Source organism: Tursiops truncatus, chromosome 15 (genome assembly GCF_011762595.2).
Source record: "Tursiops truncatus isolate mTurTru1 chromosome 15, mTurTru1.mat.Y, whole genome shotgun sequence".
Lineage (NCBI taxonomy): Eukaryota > Metazoa > Chordata > Mammalia > Artiodactyla > Delphinidae > Tursiops > Tursiops truncatus.
In genome coordinates this window covers 68,188,255-68,207,613 of record NC_047048.1, presented here as the reverse complement: position 1 = coordinate 68,207,613, position 19,359 = coordinate 68,188,255, and the positions used below count along the sequence as shown (strand labels likewise).

The window sequence follows — 19,359 nt, the reverse complement described above, 5'->3', positions numbered from 1 at the left end:
TATATATATATATATATATATATATATATATGTAGCACATCTTCTTTATCCATTCATCTGTTGATGGAAACTTAAGAACATCAATTTTTAAAAATATTTATTTATTTATTTGGCTGTGCCGGATCTTAGTTGCGGCAGGCGGGATCTAGTTCCCTGACCAGGGATCAAACCTGGGCAGTCTGCATTGGGAGCGCAGAGTCTTAACCACTGGACCACCAGGGAAGTCCCAAGAACCTCAATTTTTAACTTGACACATAACCAAGCAAAATTTTTTTAAAACCATATTTCCCAGCCTCCTCTGCAGCTTGGTGTGGCCATGTGACCGAGTTCTGGCCAATGAGATGTAAGCAGAAGTGATGTGTAGTATTTCCAGGAAGGCTGTTTAAGGGACATGACTCAACTCCACTTTTTCCTGTCTTTCCTTTTTTCCATCCAAAAAAATAGGGACTGGTGTTCCAGCAGCCACTTTGGACCATGAAGTGACCTTGGGAATGAAAGTCAATGATGGTGGAGCAAAAATACTGAAGCCTGGGTTACTGACAGTACCACAGAGCTCCATGCCTCCCTTGCACTGCCTGCTTCCCAGATTTCTTTTATGCAAGACAAAAATAAACTTCAGTGTTACTAATGCCCTTTGTCCTTTTGTGTGTGTGTGATATGTAGGCAACTCTAATCCTAATACTACTTTAAATAGGTATTAAATGAAAAGGGCCAAATAATTTTGAGAAATATTATGTTAAAGTTTAACAGATTTCGTTAATGCAGGACTTCTCAGAGTTTTTAATGAACAATGGGAGCTTCCAAGAGGGGCTCAAGTATGCACAATGTCCAAACCAACCTGACCCCCAAACTCTTTAGTGGAGCATCTCATGAGAAGAATGATTTAGAGCAAAGGGAAATGTTACTTTAAAGAAATCCACATCTTGGCCTCTTCCTTTCTAATCCATCCTTCTTCTAGGCTGCTAGAGAGATCTTTCTAAAACATAAACTTGATGGTATCACATCCCTGTTTGAATGATTCTTGTAGGAAAAAGTTCAGACTCCTTCATGTAATGAATAAAACCTTTTGTAATCTGGCCCCTGTCTTCTCTCTAGCCTCACCCTAGCCATCTTACTCTCAAATCATGAACTATTTGTACTGCTGAGAATTGCATATGTTCACCCCAGTCTCTCTGCCTCTGCAGCACATGCTGTGTCTCCTGAGTGGAACACTTTCCACCTGCCACCTTACCTGCCATTCTGCCTTTGATGCTTTAGACCGGGCTCAGGTATCAGCTCATTCATATCCATTCATACTTTGAGCAATTCCTACTATGTAGCCAGACATTGTACTAGTACTTGAGTTAAAAAGCCAAATAAATAGTCCTTGCCCTGGAGGGACAAAGAATCAAATGAATGTAGATAAGAACTGCATTAGTCAGAGTGTACTAATGGCCGTAACAAACAACCTTCACATTTCAGTGACTTGACATTTTGACAGTTTATTTCTCCCTCATAGCACAGTCCAGTGCAGGGAAGCACACGGGTTCTGCTCCATGCGGTCAGTTGGTGACGCAGACTCATGCCATTGCCATTTTCTGGGGCCTCTTGATTCCTCACTGGATAGTTTTGCATCTGGCCAGCAGATGAGGATAGGAGAAGAGTTTGGAGGATCACATAGGAAGTTTTAGGGGATGCTTAGACATGGGATATATTTGTGTCACTTCTGTCCAGATTCCGTTAGAGTTCGGTCACAAGGACCTATCTGATTACTGAGAAATGTAGTTTTGCTATGAGCCTAGGAGGAAAATGAAATAGGCGGGGGAAAGTAGCCTTTCCTCTGCCAGAGATATATAAACAAGAACAATATAGACGCTCACAGTCAAATGGAGGAAACAGACAAGTGAACAGAGGCAGGAAGGCAAGAGAGAACATGGTCAGGCAGGATGCAACTTGTGTTTTTAGACTTACTGTCACAAAGTTCCAGAACTGTTGGCAGCCCTCTCATGTCTCCCCTTCAGAGCACCTAAGGATTGTTCTTCTGGGGCCCTTTGTAAACATGGATGTACTATGTGGTACAGAAAGTCATGCATCACCGATGTCACCCCCACGTCAGAACTTCAGGGCCTCTTAGTGTCAGCCATCTCTGTCCCAGCCGCTGCTGTGGCATCCAGCTCTGCATGGGCTCCAGTTCCACAAAGCTGCATCCTGATAATCCTTTGCCCTATGGCCCTGCTGCACACTCCTTAACACTGAAGTTTGGGACACCACAGAACCCCACTTGGCACCTATGTGTGAAAAACTGGAATGAATAAGAATTCAGTCAAGATGAGCTGGTGGATAAATTTCCTTCCCTTCCCTCTCCCACAGGCTGTACTGAGACTCATTTTATGTAGCTTCTCAGAGGATAATCCCTTGAGTGGGAGCAATCAGCCACACTTAGTGGAGGCCACATGAATAATCATCCTGGTAATAGCTCTTCCCTCTTTCCTACTTTACTCCTTTTTTAAAAAAAACTATTTATTTATTTGGCTGCACCAGGTCTTAGTTGTGGCACGTGGGATCTTCGTTGCCATGTATGAGATCTTTGTTGTGGCATGGGGCTCTTTTTAGTTGCAGCATGTGGGATCTAGTTCCCTGACCAGGGATCAAACCCAGGCTCCTGCATTGGGAGCACAGAGTCTTACCCACTGGACTGGCAGAAGGAGAAAGTCCCCTACCTTACTCCTTTTGCCTCTCACTCCTGCCCTACAGAATCAGCCTCTGCATTGTGGAGAACCCAGGCTAATATGTCCCCATGGATGGGTACAGCTAAAAGACACTTAGCTGTCTGTGTTTCCCCTCTAGCCCCTGGATACTGCGGAAGTGTTTTAAGGGTCAGATTCCACTAACCTTGGTCGGTTCTACAGACTTGACTCTTTGAAGGTCAAGCCTGCTACCTCTCCTGAGTATAGCTACCAAATCTTTCCTTTGCTTGTACCTGTACCATTCATTTGTGAATCAATTATGCATTCCTATTGATTTCTTGTTTAGTGATATAACATTTGTGTCTTTGCGTGTGTTTAATTTCTTATGTGCTACTGACTTTTCTCAAGTTTAAGAACAGGAATTACTGACAAATCTACCTCCCTCCCCTCTCCCCCTCCCACACCTCACAACAGTGTCCTTGCTTTTATGCTTTGGCATGCACACTCTCCTCCCTCTGCCTGGAGTCCCATTCCTCCCCCACCTCATTTGTGCTATGTCATCTTTTGTGGGCACAGGATTTGATTGTGTGAACGGATGGCCACTCGACTCCCATGTTGGACTCACCAAGTCTGCCTCTGATATAACTCTGCTCCCAGCCCCTTTCCAGAAGCTAATGTTCACAAACCCAAGTCCCATGAGCAGTTTTAGACCCTTGATCCTGGTGTCAGACTGAAGAGGCTGTAGCTACCAGCTGTCTGGTCCTGCTTCAGCCCCTGCAGCCGCTGGTTCAGGAGAGCAAGTCCGCTCTGCATTGGGAGAGTCAGCGGGGACAAGCAGCTCTCTGCATACTCACTCACCAGCAGCTCTTCAGGATCCATGTGTCAAACTCTGCCTTGTCCTCAGCTAGACTATAAGCTCCCTGAGGTCAGAGATGTCATCTGCCTTGTTTAATATCTAGAACAATACCTGGAACATAGGTGGTGCTTAATAAATATTTGTGTAAGGAAGGAAGAAAGAGGAGGGAGGAGGGAAGGACCGTGATACATCTTGGCCAGTCTTGAGTCAAATGAAAGAAATGTGCACAGGTGAAGTAGACAGGTGGCAGGGGGCGGGGGCTGCTATCTTTGTATTTTTCAAACTGGAGAAATCTCTGGTGTCTGCCGAGAAGGGAAGAAGTGGTCCTCGGAAGAGAGTTAGGGCCATGGGATGAAAATCATAGGAATGCTGGGGTTTCAAAGACACTAAAAATATCCTCTCTCTGGGGGTGCAGTAAGGCTCTGCTAAATCATTACAGCTACCTCTGACAAAGTCAAACCATGTTCATCTTAAAAGTATCAGACAAACAGCTCTTGGAATCATCAGGACTCAGATCATTTCTACTTTAATTAAGGTAAAATGAGCCTCCACAGTCAGAAGCCAACCATTTTATTTTTTGTGGGTGTTAAGGAAACACCTGTGATGGAGGCAAGCAGGGGGTAAGGTGGTGAGGTGACTGCCACATCTGGGAGGGGGGCAGTAATGGATGCCATACAGAGTATTCAGCCAGACAGGCCCAACTCCCCATTCCTTTCTGCCTGCATCTATTTTCTTTATAACATTTATCACTACCTCTCCCCCTGTATTTGTTTATTGTCTTTCTTTCTCCTTAGCAGGTCCATTCCACGACAGCAAGGTCTTTGTCTTATTGACCGCTGTATCTCCTGTCTTAGATCAATGCCTGGCATTTAGTGGGCATTCAAAAATTTGCTACTAACGAACGAATTAAAGAATATTAAACAATTAGTTGAATCACTGCCATATGCTGGGCCCTGTCCTTGAGGATGCTACAAGGATGGTGAGGGAGACAGGCCTGAACATAAACACACCATAGCTCGACACCTGATTTTACGGAGGTATATCCAAGGCGCCGCAAGACCGCCGGGGCTAAAAACTCCCCGGGTGTGCGGGGGGTCCTTGGGAAGAAGCCCGTGTGCCAGGAGTGCCCGGGAGCCAGGAGGAGCGGCAGGGATGCGGCTGGAGACAGAGCTCGGGGCTCCTTGGCTCTTCGCCTGGCTTCTCGGAATCTTCTTTTCCTGACCAACAGGACCTCGGCCCCAGCGGAATCTCTCTGTCGCGGCACCCCAGTCACAACCTCTCCCAGCCCCGGAGACGCCAGCCCAGGGTGTTCCATATGGCTAGCCCGCTACCTAAGAGACCTCCACCTGCTGGCTGAACCCCCGCCCCGCTCCGCGCGCGCGTGCTCCAGGTCCCCGCCCCCTGCCCGCTGTCTGCGGCTGCAGGACCCCGCCCCGCCCCCTCGGCCCGCAGGACCCCGGCCCCGCCCCGCCCCCGTGGCCCCGCCGCTCTGTCCCGGGGGGCGGGGCCGCGCGCAGCGGCGTCTCTAAGGCGGGGGGCGCGAGGCAGGGGGCGGGGCGGCCCCGGCGCCGGCCAATCAGCGCCGCTATCACATCCATGCAAATACGAGCACAATGGAGCGAGCCCATCACTCGCCCCTGCAAGCAAGCTTGAAATGGGCTTCTGTCTGAGCGGCAGCCATGCTGACCAATGACTCTGTGTTTTGGGCCGGCGAAGCCCAATGGCATGGCAGGGAAGGCGGGCCCGAGACGGGTTAGGGTGTCCTTGCAGGGTGTCTGAGCTAAACTTCACCAAATAATAGCTGTTTGTATTTTGGCTGCTGCAGGAGCCATTTTAGGTAAGTTCTTCTCTTAACTTTTTATTTTCCTCCCCGGCCTTGGCGGGTCGGTCTTGTCCGCGGGTCCCCGACCCCGCACCGCCGGCCGGGCTGCGGTGCCCCTATGAATGAAGCCAGGATGAGGGGATGCGGCGGTGCCGAGGCCCGGCCGGGCCGGGGTCCGAGCGGGGCCGGCGGCGGGCGGCCTGGCGGAGGGCAGGCGGCGGCCTGAGGCCTGAAGCGAGGGGCCGGCCTCCGCCGCGCTCCGCTCCGCCTCGCGCTCAGGCCAGGCGGCCGTCCTTGGGAGTGCGCCGCTGCGGGCCGCGCGGAGGGTTGGGGGTCCGGGCAGCCCCCGGCCCCGGGCCAGGCGTGCGGGGGCGGGGCGTGCGGAGGGCTCCCCCTTCCCTCCCGCCTCCCCGGGGCCCGGCCGAGGAGAGACCCCCGGCCGTGCAGCGGCGGGGCGGGGGTGACCGCTATTCGCGCCGCCGCCCCCGCGGAGAAGTTGCTCTATTGGCGTCCTGCGTCTCTTTGCAGGGGTGGAGGAGGGTGGGCTGGTGCCAGGCTGCTGCTCCGGGAGGGGGCGGGGGCCCCGGCGCGTCCTCCGAGCGCGCACCCCCTCCGCCCCCTTCTTACGCACTAGCGCGCACTCGAGAATTGGAACCCTGGAGATGTCCAGCAACCCCGCAGCCAAGTTCTGTGCATTATTAGATTGCATGTTTGAGCTTTAAAAAACAAAAACAAAAACGGAATCTGTCCCCTTCAGGGTATTTATTTCCTTCGCTGTTGAGAAGTAACGGAGTCTGTTCCCAAATTTCCAGAGATATGCCTGTCAGATGTGTAGAGGGTTGGCAGCTACTTGGTTTTTAAAAAGACGCTGTTAGGAAATCCCCTCACTAGTGAGATAATTGAAATTTGAGTTTGTTTGCAGCTTGTTTTATTTGATCCAATTAAAAATGCATAAGCAGACTCATATTTGTGTACCTAAAGTGTTCCTAGTTCCAGTTACGATTGATGTGACTGTGGTTTCGGTAGTGTGTGATCTAATAAGGCAGTATAATTCAATTTTGAACCTGTAGGCCCGTGATCTCCAAATTAGGGTTTATGGACCATTAGTAGTCCGGCCAAGGTTTCTAGTGAATCCTTGGCATCTCCAGGCATCTTTGGGACTGTGTGTGCACGTTATTCTCCACACTGCTCATTTCTGGTGTAGCAGATCCGTGAACGGAGAAAATACCCATTTAACATTTTTTACAATTTTTAGAGTGTCTGCAGTATTGCCTGAGATTCGACTATTGTTTCGCAAATGGCTCATAGGAATACCATCCCGGTAGGCTCCAAATTTCGACGTACTTTAAGGGGATATGCTTGTGACCCCTAGAAGAGTCCAGACAAGGGCCACAGTGTTGTGTTCTCAGGGCTAATTATGAGCTATCTTTCTTACTGGGGATTTGTACCCATCGACTGTGCATGGCACAGGAGAATCTGTTGGTATTCCAAATTGGAAGATCAGGTTGGCAACCTCAGGGAGATAGTTTTTCTAAACTTTGTGGCTCTCTGGGAATAGAGAGAAGGTTTGAGATCCATGTGTGATAAAATGATTAGGCGTGAAATGTCAAGTAAAAGGGTTTATGCCAACCAGAACAGGTGGTTTCATATAAGCAATGCATGACTGTAACAAAAGGCCTGGGAAAATGTGGAGTTGTAAAAAGGTTAATTTTGGACATCTTTTCTGTCCCAGGGCAGATTTCCTAGATGAATTATTTAAGCTTTTTTCTTGATTAATGGACTATTAAAAGCTAACCTTTACAATCCCCCCCCTGCCCTTTTTTTTGCTAACTTTGGACTCTCCCATATAGTAACCAGACTATGATACTGTTCTTGCTGTAGTGTGGCCATGGGCAAAGTAAATCTAGATCTGTTGTGAAATTAGCTGTGTCTCATCGCAGTATTACAGTCTGCCTGGAGTCTCATCTTTTACACTGCATTTATATTTTTGCTTTTCACATTAGCTCTTCTGTTATAGCACTGCAAAGTCTTGGAATATGATCACTTTCCCCACAACTTTTTAATGTTTTATAGCTTTCTAAATATTTTTATAATTTATTATTAGTATAGTCCGAAGTTCTCTGAACTCATCAGTATATTACTTCAGGCAAATCACGGGAGAAATTGAACGGCCAGTTGAAAGTGAAGTGGGAGGCCACAAGTGACGTTACTACATTTCTGGAAAATCCTTTGGCAGTTCGTTTTTTGTATTTATTGATTTACTTTTCTCATAACTATTTCAAATACCAAAGAAAATCTGAAGCAGAAGCTTATCTCTTTAGAAACTACATCTCATTTGTGAGTTTTGCTATTATATTACAGAAAATCTATCAGAAACAACAGGCCCTTGGGCTACTGTGTCTTGGGGATCTCTGATTTAGAGAAGTTTCGAAGACGTTTTTCAGTTTTCTTGGATGGATGTATGGCTTGGGGCAGAGACTCTGAGGCCAGTGGGGGCAGGGCAGGGCGGGTGTCGAGAGGGTGGAGCCAGAGAGCAGCTGGAGATGTGATAAGAGACCGGGACTTCATTCAGAGTGCTGCAGAGGCCAAGCAAGGAAGGGCTTGTCCAACTGGCTTTCTAGAAAGATCCCTTGGCTGCTGGGGAGGGGTGGACTATGGTGGCCAGAGGGCAGGAGGGAGCCGAGGGAGAGTGACCAGTGGTCGGGCAAGATGTTGGTGGCCTGGACGGGAGGGGCCGCAGTGGGGAGAAATGGGCAGACTGGGGGTGTCCTGGCTTGGGGGGCCCTGGAGAGGAGCAGGGCCGGCAGAAGGACGTGCTGTGTGTGAGGTGCTGATGGGACATCACCACAAATGCTGCCTCCCAAGTTACTGTCCCCAGAGGCAGCCACGTGGTGACCAGTGGGGGAAGAGTGCAGCTTAAACTCCTCAGAATCAGAGCTCTGGCCACCTCCTCCTCTTCCTTCTGAGCCCCCAGCCCTGTCTGCCCCTCATCCAGCCCTGTGACGACCGCCCCCCCTTCCTCATCCAGCCCTGTGACCACCGTCCCCCCTTCTTGACCTTGGCCTTCCCTGACCTCACCAGCTTTTCTTCCAGTTCTCCTAAATGCTGCCCTGGGGGTCAGGAAAATGCCCCAAGCAGAGTTTGTGGTTAAACCACGAGGAAAAAGGGTTCCACAATCTCAGGCTTGATTCTCACTGCAGGTGCCTATGTTTTTCAGCTTTCATGGGAAGACTTTGTAATAACCAAGTGGATCACACATGGATTCATGTTCTGAACCCTTTGGAACCGGTTTTAGGATTTAAGGATTCTACCTGCATAAATATCTTTGGTATATGACAATGACAGTATCTAAATCAACTGAGGAGAGTATGTTCTCACCCTATTCTCTGTCCCTCCAGTATAGCAAGGTTTGAATTTTTTTTTTTTTTTTTTTTTTTTGCGGTACGCGGGCCTCTCACTGTTGTGGCCTCTCCCGTTGCGGAGCACAGGCTCCGGACGCGCAGGCTCAGCGGCCAGCGGCCATGGCTCACGGGCCCAGCCGCTCCGCAGCATGTGGGATCTTCCCGGACCAGGGGGCGAACCCGTGTCCCCTGCATCGGCAGTCGGACTCTCAACCACTGTGCCACCAGGGAAGCCCTGAAATAATTTTTTTTAAGTTGTCCAACAATACCATTTTATTTCATGTACATAAGCTCAGGTGCCAGCAGGATGAAAAAATAAATAAATAAAATTTTGGGTAATAACTGATAACAACTACCTTTAAGAGAAAACATACCTCCATTAGTGAGTTTCTTGAAAATTTTCTTTTAATTGAAGTATAGTTGATTTGCTATGATATGTTAGTTTCAGGTGTACAGCAAAATTATTCAGTTATATATACATATATTTCAGATTCTTATTCATTATAGGTTATTACAAGATATTGAATATTGTTCCATGTGCTATGCAGTAGGTCCTTGTTTATTTTATATATAGTAGTGTGTGTCTGTTATTCCCAAACTCCTAATTTATCCCTCTCCCCCGAAATCGTTTTATTTTTAAAAATTATTTAGTATTTCTCTTTATACTTCCATCCTTCATACAAAGCTTTAGTCTAATTCAGGTGAAAAGCTACAGTGGATTCCATGGGACTGCCTGCATTCCCCCGTACCAGGTTATTACTATATTGAAAACTCTTCGAAATACATAGAAAATAGCTAGAGCTTAGATATCTGTTCCCTAGAGAACATTTTTGTTTGCAGTAGAATATAACACACTTGTGAGGGAAGCAAAAAAACTAGCATTGAATGAATGAATACCTGGTCTGTGTCCAGCACTTAGCCAGGTGCTGGGACTACAGAGATGAGAAAAAATATCCCCGTTTTCTTAGCCACTCCGTGAGCTCCATGGTCTGCAGCTCAAAGAAATGAAGTAACTTGTTCAAGGCCACAGAGCTGGTTCAGGTTAGAGTCAGAATTTGAACCCACATCATCTTGATCCAAAGCACATATTCTTTTCACCACCAGCACTCTCTAAAGGTTTCTTAAAAAGCTGGGGTGTGCTGTCATGCTTTCGTGGTATGGTACTAGATTAACTAGCACACTTTGCGTGAGTTCTGTACACCCGTCCATTTTTACTTCTCCATTTCGAGAATTTGTCACTGAAGAGGCAAGTTGGAATACAGTGAGGGCACCCAGCCCCCCCTTGTCTCCATGGTGTAGGAGAGGTCTTTCTAGGGCACTTAGGAGTTCACAGTTAGCCTAGTACAGTAATAACCATGAAGTGCAGAGAGAGAATGCAGTCAGTTTTTCCTTGCCAAAATGTTCTTCTCTTTAGTTCATTTTGTGGAGGCTTTTGTGGAGGCTCATGAGAAATTCTGTTACTTCCATAAAAGTCTTGAAGGTAGTAAACCGGAGTTACTTTAAAATATCCACCTCTTTTCCAATTTCTGAACCAGATTATTTGCATAAAATCCAGAGAAAAATGTTTAGTTTTGCTTGTGGTACCTGTATTAGTTGGTTTTTCTAGTTTGTAATAGTGATTCCTTACATTCTCCTACTTTTATTCTTTGTGTCATTTGCCATCGAGACTGTTAGGATCTTTGATAATATATGACATAAATAGCTCATATTTTGAGGAGTTTTTAAAAATTGATGAACCTTTTTCTTTATAGTAATAATGAAGGACTTACAATTTTTAGCAAAGAAAAAAACCTGATTTTTCAGTAGACTTCCATGGTGCTTTTATCCACTAGCTATTTCAGAAGAACAACATACTGAGACAGTGTTTGAAAATTCCAGGAAAATTGGGAAGCAGAATTTTAAGATAACTTCAGGACATGAATCCAAACACTTACAAAGTGATGGGTGCATGTTTGAATTTTGTGAAAGAGTAAAGGGAGATTTCTTTTTCTCTCTTTTTTTTTTTTTTTTTTTTGGTGGGGCGGCATGCTGGTGCTTAGTTCCCCACCAGGAATCGAACCCGTGCCCCCTGCAGCAGAAGCATGGAGTCTTAACAACTGGACCACCAGGGAATTCCCAAGGGAGATTTCTGTTTGTCTACTTTTTTACTCTATTAAAGATTCTTGTAGGGAGTTTTCACTGATCTAATTTTATGGATCAAATACATTATCAGTAAAATTTTTAATATATTTTGGATTTTCTTGTACAGCTATGTGATCAAGGCATTTTATTTTTGGAATACCTATATTTTTAAATTCCAAAATTGTCTTTCTGTAAAAGGTCAAGCTTCAGGTTAAATGAAGGTCTAGCTATTGTAGCACTGACCTTTGGTTCCTACCTACTTAGGTTGATGCTTTTTATCTTGGGATTCATGGACACAGAGGGAGTCTTTAGCTCATCTGTGAACTGCCCAAAATAGTATGCAAAATATTGTTTGTGTGTGCATGTTTATGGGAAGCCAATCCATCGTTTCTTATGATTCTTAAAGGGATTTGTGGTTCCCCCCCACCCCCGACCTGCTCCCACCTTCTCCTCTCCCCCATCTCTTCCCACCTGCATGCAAAAATAATATTAAGGGTCATTGATTTAGGTCCTTACAAAACAGTTGTTTTGTTTGAGCAAAAGTTTTTTGCCCAGAGGCTGACTTCTTTGGATCTTTTTTGCCCTTTAGCAGTTCCTGCAGTCTCAGTCTGGATCAGTTGTCCTAGGCTTGGGGAGGTCCTTCTGCATCCTTCAGGGTGACATCCAGGCAAGGGTTACCCCCAAATTCTTCCCTACCTTATTGTTATACATGGGAAGCTGTTCCATTGCTTTGCCCATGCAGCCTGATAGAGTGAAGGTTGGAGCAGGTGACAAGACAGTGTTAGAGGGTCCTGGGCCTCTCGATCCCAGCCATCTGCCTCTGCAGATGGGACTGGAGGGGGTGGCCGTGGCAGAAGCTCCTGATGTTATCTTGCTTTGGATTCTACTTCTTACTCATGCTGTTAGTGCTTCATTCGATATGTTAGGAGGAAAAGGGTTTTCTTTCTGACACTGTAAGCAGAACAGTTAAAAAGATGGGGCTTCCCTGGTGGCACAGTGGTTGGGAATCCGCCTGCCAGTGCGGGAGACGCGGGTCTGAGCCTGTGCTCTGGAGCCTGTGAGCCACAGCTACTGAAGCCCGTGCGCCCGTGCTCCGCAGAAGGAGAGGCCACTGCAATGAGAAGCCCACGCCTCACCACCGGAATGAGGAGTGGACCCCACTCGCCACAGCTGGGGAGGGCCCGCTGTGCAGCAGCGAGGACCCAACGCAGCCAAAAATAAATAAATTTATATTAAAAAATGGTTAAAACGGTACATTTAAAAAAAATCTCCCCCCATTTTTATATTCCTCAGATGTTATATGAGATATATACCTTGTAACTTTCCTGTTAATGTTGTTAATTTTAAGTGGTATTTTTCTTAAAATAATGTCTAGTTGAGCATGTAACCTTATTTTATACAGAACATGCATATATGTGAAGTTCTGTTAAACCAGATATTACTATAGGAAAAAGGATCACATATTAAAGTTCTCAGAGCCTTATTTTATAATTTATTTAAGTAATAGTCAAACAAACTGGTAAAACAAAATTATAGAGCAATAAGAAAATTCTTAAGAGTAATCTCTAGCAAGTGGCCGACCTGAAGTTATCCTGGAGATTTTCTCATGGAAGTCCATCTGTTGGGCCAGACCAGAAGTTGAGTAGAAGAAAAATCAGTTTATTTGGTTTGGTATATGGATTGAGGAAAACACCTAAGCTTTAGGTAGTTTGCTGAAGGGCATTGAGTCCTAAAAGGGGATTCTGTTTGATGTGTTCCTTCCCTAAGTATACAAGAGTAAAGAAACGTACCTGGACTGTTCATTTTGGGTTTGGGGAAATCATCAGTATTCATAAGAAATCCTTTGAAGGATTGTGTCTGGAAAGGTAGGTCCAGATCGTTGATTTTATTTACCGAAAGAAATTTTCTGTGATTTAACGCAGAGACTCTATTAATGTTTATTGTGTATCTTGGCTTACTAACTTTTGCAGTGTTAGCAGTCTAAATTCAACCTTGGGTTAGCATGAAAAAGTCAAGCCATCATCTTTGTTGACCATGTGACAGATTTGGATCACATAAATGATGACCTGTCAGGTTGTTTCTTTGAGCAGACCCTGTATATTATTGTTTTAAGACACTGGGCCGGGGGGAGGTTTCTGTTTAATGGAAATAACATTTTTGCCTGGAGTTGTAAAAATACCTTGAGGAAATGGTAGAGGATATGAAAGAGATCATTAATGATCGGCTCCAAAAAGATAATCGTAAAAAAAAAGTTCTTCTAGATCTAAGGGCTACTCACACTTAGTCTGGATCTGTGCAGGTCTGTGAACTGTTTGTTACCTGTCTGTGATGAGGTAAGTTCAGAACTTGAGAGAAGGTATTTAGCTGCTTTTACTACATTTTTTAGAAAAATGATTTGTCTGTTGAATCTGATAATTTAAAGAGTATAAGTTTATGGTATAGTCCTTGTTTAAAGTATTTTTTCCTGATAATTAACTTTTCTAGTATTTTATAAAAGTATTGGTCAGTGGTGGATTAGGAAAAAACAAAAGCTAGTCCTTTACCATAGAGAGTACTACTCAAGATGATAGGCAGTATCAGTATCATCTTGGAGCTTGTTAGAAATGCAGGTTTTAGGCCCCGTTCCAGACAACCGAAATAAACTACCCGGGGTGGAGACCCAGTAGTATGTGTTATAACAAACTATCCTGATGACTTTGTGTACCTTTAAATTTGAGAAACATTGTTCTAGATCATCATTGTCCAGTAGAACTCTATACTACGATGTAACATGTCCTATATCTATGCAGGACTTCAAGTCACATGTGGCTTTTGAAGCTCCTAAAAGGTAGCTAGTATGAGGAACAGAATTTAAATTTTTATTTAATATCTGTGAATTTAAGTTTAAATAGCCACATACGGCTAGTGGCTCTGGCATTTGACAGCACAACTCTAGACCCTTTAACACCCCTGCCACCCACCCACCCCCCGCTTTTTGGGGAAAATAGTGGACTTTTTTTTTCTTTTCACTTAGAAAGGAAAATACAATATGGGACAAGACTGTCCTTTAGGCTAAAATGAGACTAAACAAATCATATAATAAAGTTTAGCACTATTTTTTCCATTTGTGCTTACCTGTTTATTTTTATCTAAAAGTTGATTTGATGTTAAGAAAATAATAGGATCAGAAAATAAATTTGGATCTGTGTCCTGTAAGGTTTTGCAAATACCAAGGTAGCTGTTCCAGCGAGGCCTTGTGACCCTTCATGGCTGTGACTAACATGCATGTCCTTCAGCATGACTGCTGAAGCTTTTTTCTTTCATATAAAGATTTAACACAGGCAGCTTTTAAGTGTAATACTTAATTCTCAATATAAAACGCTGGTTATTGAGGGTTCTCATTACTTTAGACTAGTTAATGGAGATTTTTCCTATGTAAAGTATTTTTGGTTTACCAGCTTACTTAGAGGTTGGTTTTTCAGTTTATAAAGGTATAATCTTTTTTTTTAATAATATTCATCAAAGCTCCCTTGAAGGATTGAGCCTTATCCTCTGTCCTCTTCCAATATACTTAAAAATTGATTTGTTAAAAGAAAGGATTTCTTTTACTCATTCAGGGCTGTATATGCTTCCCTGCCTCCAGCCCCATCTACTTGTACTTCAAATTTTAAACTCATTAAAATCAAGAATAGCAGTGATTCTAATATATTGATTAATAGTCATTGTAGAACTGGAAATTATTTTGTGATTGACAAGTGGAAGGAAGTATGGCTATAGAAGTAAATGAAGATCCACATGTAGAATTATAGCTTTTTAGAATGCTGTCTAGACATAATAAAATGGATCTTTCTAAACGTAATTTTATTAAATTTGTTTGCCAGGTTTTAAGTTTTCAAGCAGGAGATTTTTAGTCTTTTAGCAGTGACTCTTGAAGCATGAGAGACAGTGAGGAGGGTTCCCATATGCTTTATACACTCACAGATGTTAGAATCAGAAGGCTTCTTAAAGATAATAAATAGGGCTGCAGGAAGAGCAAATTACTGATGCAGCAGTGTCTCTTGTTTATGGCATGAATTAATGTTGTATTGTTTTCCATTGGTGTTCATTAAAAAGCAGCACTGTTTTCCCTTAAATTCTGTTGTAGGGGACAGGCTTATACTCTCAGAGTGAGTTAATGTATATGGTAGGTTGTATGGGCAGGGGCTACTGTTTAACTGAGACACAAGTATCACTGATTGGGAGAGCTTAACATTTTGTAACATGCAGCTTTGAGCTCTTTTGTTTGACTTTCTCCGAAGGATTTCAAGTTCTTGATCCCTAGGCACATATTTGGACTACTGCTTTGGCGTCTTAAGGAATTGGAAAATCCAGTCTGTTGGAATTGAGATCTGGTAGTTGACAGATCCCAAGTCTTGAAGTTTTGGAGGTTCTTTGCTTCAGGTTTGTTCCTGTCACCTTCACTGATTTGCAGAGCTATGGCTGGAATGTGGTATGAGATGTTACTAAAAGACTGATTTCATAAACCATGCTCAAATACCAGACTCCTTATTTACACATATAGTCATGCTCTGTCCACCCTTATCTGCTCTCCCTGCAACATTTCATGCTATCAGGGCTCTCCCCGGGTGCTCCTGACTTTTCTTCCGTTGTTCACTCTTGAACTAAGCTCTGTTGCTACCATCATAGCTGTGGTTGTGGCAGTTACTTCTAGTTTAAGATTTAAGTGTTGTCAAGTCTTACATGATTCAGCATCTTAACTAGATTCTGCTAAACCAGAGTTTCTTTTTGGTTTCTCAGGATTGCAGAAGAGTAGAGTTGGAAGGGATTTCAGAGGGCATCTAGTCAATATTGTCATCTTGTGGATGATGGAACAGAGTAACTAGTTGTGTCCTAGTCAAAAATTTTGATAGGTCATAGAACTGGTTTATGGTTAAGTTAGGATTAGAATTCAACTCTCATTTCACTAAATAAGACTCTTTCCCTAACTCTGATGCTTAGGGTCCTAAAAACCCACACAGGAGGATTTCACTTAAGAACTTACAGGGAGAGTAGGGGAAGCAGTGCTCTGAGATTAGAAGTGAATTTGTGAAAGGCTGCATAATTTTTTTTTCTCTTAATTAAAAATTTTTTTAACATCTTTATTGGGGTATAATTGCTTTACAAAGGCTGCATAATTTTTTCATATATTCTCCAAAATAAAATATATTGTCACTGAAATTTTACATGTCTTAAAGGAGTCAGAATAGTGGTACTATTTTGGTAACTCTTGTTTACTACTTTTTGCTTACTAGAAACTTTTTGGCATGTCCCTCCATCATATCACGGTGAGATACTTATAAATTCACCTTTGCTTTATTGCAAATAACGTGCATGAGAGGCTGTTTTCACATCTGCATGTTCATTCAGCTTTATGCCTTAGGGTTATTAGAATAAGTTTTTCCCAGAGTCCTCAGTAGTCATGATAATAATAACAGCAGCTACCAGTCATTGGGTGCTTACTGTGTGCCATGTGTGGTCTGAGCTTCTTTCGTGGTGTGGTGGTGGTTAGGGATGTGCGTCGATATTCTTCTTTCTTTTGCGTACATGGTGGGATTGCACTTCTCCATTTCCTTGAAGTTGAGCATGGCTCTGTGACTTGCTTTGGATACTGAAATTTGACTGGAGGTCATGTGAGACACTTCTAGGCAGATACCTTTTTTTTTTTCCTGAAAAAAATCTGCAGTAGTTACATGTTGTAAGCAAACCCATGCTTTAAACCACTGAGCTTTTTTTTTTTAACATCTTTATTGGAATATAATTGCTTTACAATGGTGTGTTAGTTTCTGCTTTATAACAAAGTAAATCAGTTATACATATACATATGTATACATATGTTCCCATATCTCTTCCCTCCTGCGTCTCCCTCCCTTCCCACCCTCCCTATCCCACCCCTCTAGGTGGTCACAAAGCACCGAGCTGATCTCCCTGTGCTATGCGGCTGCTTCCCACTAGCTATCTATTTTACGTTTGGTAGTGTATATATGTCCATGCCTCTCTCTTGCTTTGTCACAGCTTACCCTTCCCCCTCCCCGTGTCCTCAAGTCCATTCTCTAGTAGGTCTGTGTCTTTATTCCTGTCTTACCCCTAGGTTCTTCATGACCTTTCTTTTTTTTTCTTAGATTCCATATATATGTGTTAGCATACGGTATTTGTTTTTCTCTTTCTGACTGACTTCACTCTGTATGACAGACTCTAGGTCCATCCACCTCACTACAAATATCTCAATTTCGTTTCCTTTTATGGCTGAGTAATATTCCATTGTATATATGTGCCACATCTTCTTTATCCATTCATCCGATGATGGACACTTAGGTAGCTTACATGTCCTGGCTATTGTAAATAGAGCTGCAGTGAACATTTTGGTACATGACTTTTTGAATTATGGTTTTCTCAGGGTATATGCCCAGTAGTGGGATTGCTGGGTAGTATGGTAGTTCTATTTTTAGTTGTTTTTTTTTTTTTTTTTGTGGTACGCGGGCCTCTCACTGTTGTGGCCTCTCCCGTTGTGGAGCACAGGCTCCAGATGCGCAGGCTCAGCGGCCATGGCTCACGGGCCCAGCCGCTCTGCGGCATGTGGGATCTTCCCGGACCGGGGCACGAACCCGTGTCCCCTGCATCGGCAGGCGGACTCTCAACCACTGCACCACCAGGGAAGCCCTGTCCTCAGTTCTTTTCATTCTTTTTTCTTTATTCTGCTCTGCAGTAGTTATTTCCACTATTTTATCTTCCAGCTCACTTATCCGTTCTTCTGCCTCAGTTATTCTGCTCTTGATCCCTTCTAGAGTATTTTTAATTTCATTTATTGTGTTGTTCATCATTGCTTGTTTCCTCTTTAGTTCTTCTAGGTTTTTGTTAAATGTTTCTTGCATTTTCTCTGTTTCCAAGATTTTGGATTATCTTTACTATCATTATTCTGAATTCTTTTTCAGATAGACTGTCTCTTTCCTCTTCATTTGTTAGGTCTCGTGGGTTTTTACCTTGCTCCTTCATCTGCTGTGTGTTTTTCTGTCTTCTCATTTTGCTTATCTTATTGTGTTTAGGGTCTCCTTTTTGCAGGCTGCAGGTTCGTAGTTCCTGTTGTTTTTGGTGTCTGTCCCCAGTGGCTAAGGTTGGTTCAGTGGGTTGTGTAGGCTTCCTGTTGGAGGGGACTAGTGCCTGTGTTCTGGTGGATGAGGCTGGATCTTGTCTTTCTGGTGGGCAGGTCCACGTCTGGTGGTGTGTTTTGGGGTGTCTGTGGCCTTATTATGATTTTAGGCAGCCTCTCTGCTAATGGATGGGGCTGTGTTCCTGTCTTGCTAGTTGTTTGGCATAGGGTGTCCAGCACTGTAGGTTGCTGGTCGTTGAGTGAAGCTGGGTGTTGGTGTTGAGATGGAAATCTCTGGGAGATTTTCGCCGTTTGATATTACATGGAGCTGGGAGGTCTCTTGTGGACCAGTGTCCTGAAGTTGGCTCTCCCACCTCAGAGGCACAGCACTGACTCCTGGCTGGAGCACCAAGAGCCTTTCATCCACACGGCTCAGAATAAAAGGGAGAAAAAAATAGAAAGAAAGAGGATAAAATAAAATAAAGTTATTAAAATAAAAAATTATTAAGAAAAAAAATTTTTTTAAGTAAAACAAAACAAAAAAAAAACGGACGGACAGAACCCTAGGACAAATGGTGAAAGCAAAGCTATACAGACAAAATCTCACACAGAAGCATACACATACACCACTCACAAAAAGAGGAAGAGGGGAAAAAATAATGTATCTTGCTCCCAAAATCCACCTCCTCCATTTGGGATGATTCCTTGTCTATTCAGGTATTCCACAGATGCTGGTACATCAAGTTGATTGTGGAGCTTTAATCCGCTGCTCCTGAGGCTGCTGGGAGAGATTTCCCTTTCTCTTCTTTGTTCTCACAGCTCCCGGGGTTCAGCTTTGGATTTGGCCCCGCCTCTGCGTGTAGGTCGCCTGAGGGCGTCTGTTCTTCACTCGGACAGGACGGGGTTAAAGGAGCAGCTGCTTTGGGGGCTCTGGCTCACTCAGGCCGGGGGGTGGGGGTGGGAGGGGTACGGATGCGGGGCGAGCCGGTGGCGGCAGAGGCCAGCGTGACGTTGCAGCAGCCTGAGGCGCGCCGTGCGTTCTCCCGGCGAAGTTGTCCCTGGATCATGGGACCCTGGCAGTGGCGGGCTGCACAGGCTCCCGGGAGGGGCGGTGTAAACCACTGAGTTTTTTAAACAGGAATTTTAACTGCAGCATAACCAATCCCATCCTGATGAATGTACATGGATTATTCTCCTTGATCCTCGTGGCTAAGTGCTGATATTAGCCCATTTTACAGTTGAGGAAACAGGCAAAGGAGTTTACTTGTCTGTAATTTCAGAGCTAGTAACCTAGGCAGTTTGAGCCCTACATTCTTAAGCAGTACGATTTGCTGCCATTCTCTATGCTGTGCCATCTCAGTACCAACTGTATCTAGAATATGGGCTCTGTC

General features: G+C 44.3%; 1 protein-coding gene and 1 long non-coding RNA gene across 2 annotated transcripts in view; both read left to right on the top strand.

Moving 5' to 3' along the window:
• LOC109551345 (uncharacterized) overlaps positions 1 to 619 on the top strand; it is a 58,143-nt gene extending 57,524 nt beyond the window's left edge. The window contains exon 4 of the long non-coding RNA XR_004522101.2: positions 445 to 619. This is a non-coding gene — a long non-coding RNA (uncharacterized lncRNA). The remainder of the gene's footprint in view (positions 1 to 444) is intronic.
• A 4,649-nt stretch (positions 620 to 5,268) lies between these two features.
• The window catches only part of CHD6 (chromodomain helicase DNA binding protein 6), a 212,201-nt gene continuing 198,110 nt past the window's right edge, over positions 5,269 to 19,359 (top strand). The window contains exon 1 of the mRNA XM_073792997.1: positions 5,269 to 5,359. The gene's annotated coding sequence lies outside the window, so the exon portion shown is untranslated. The remainder of the gene's footprint in view (positions 5,360 to 19,359) is intronic.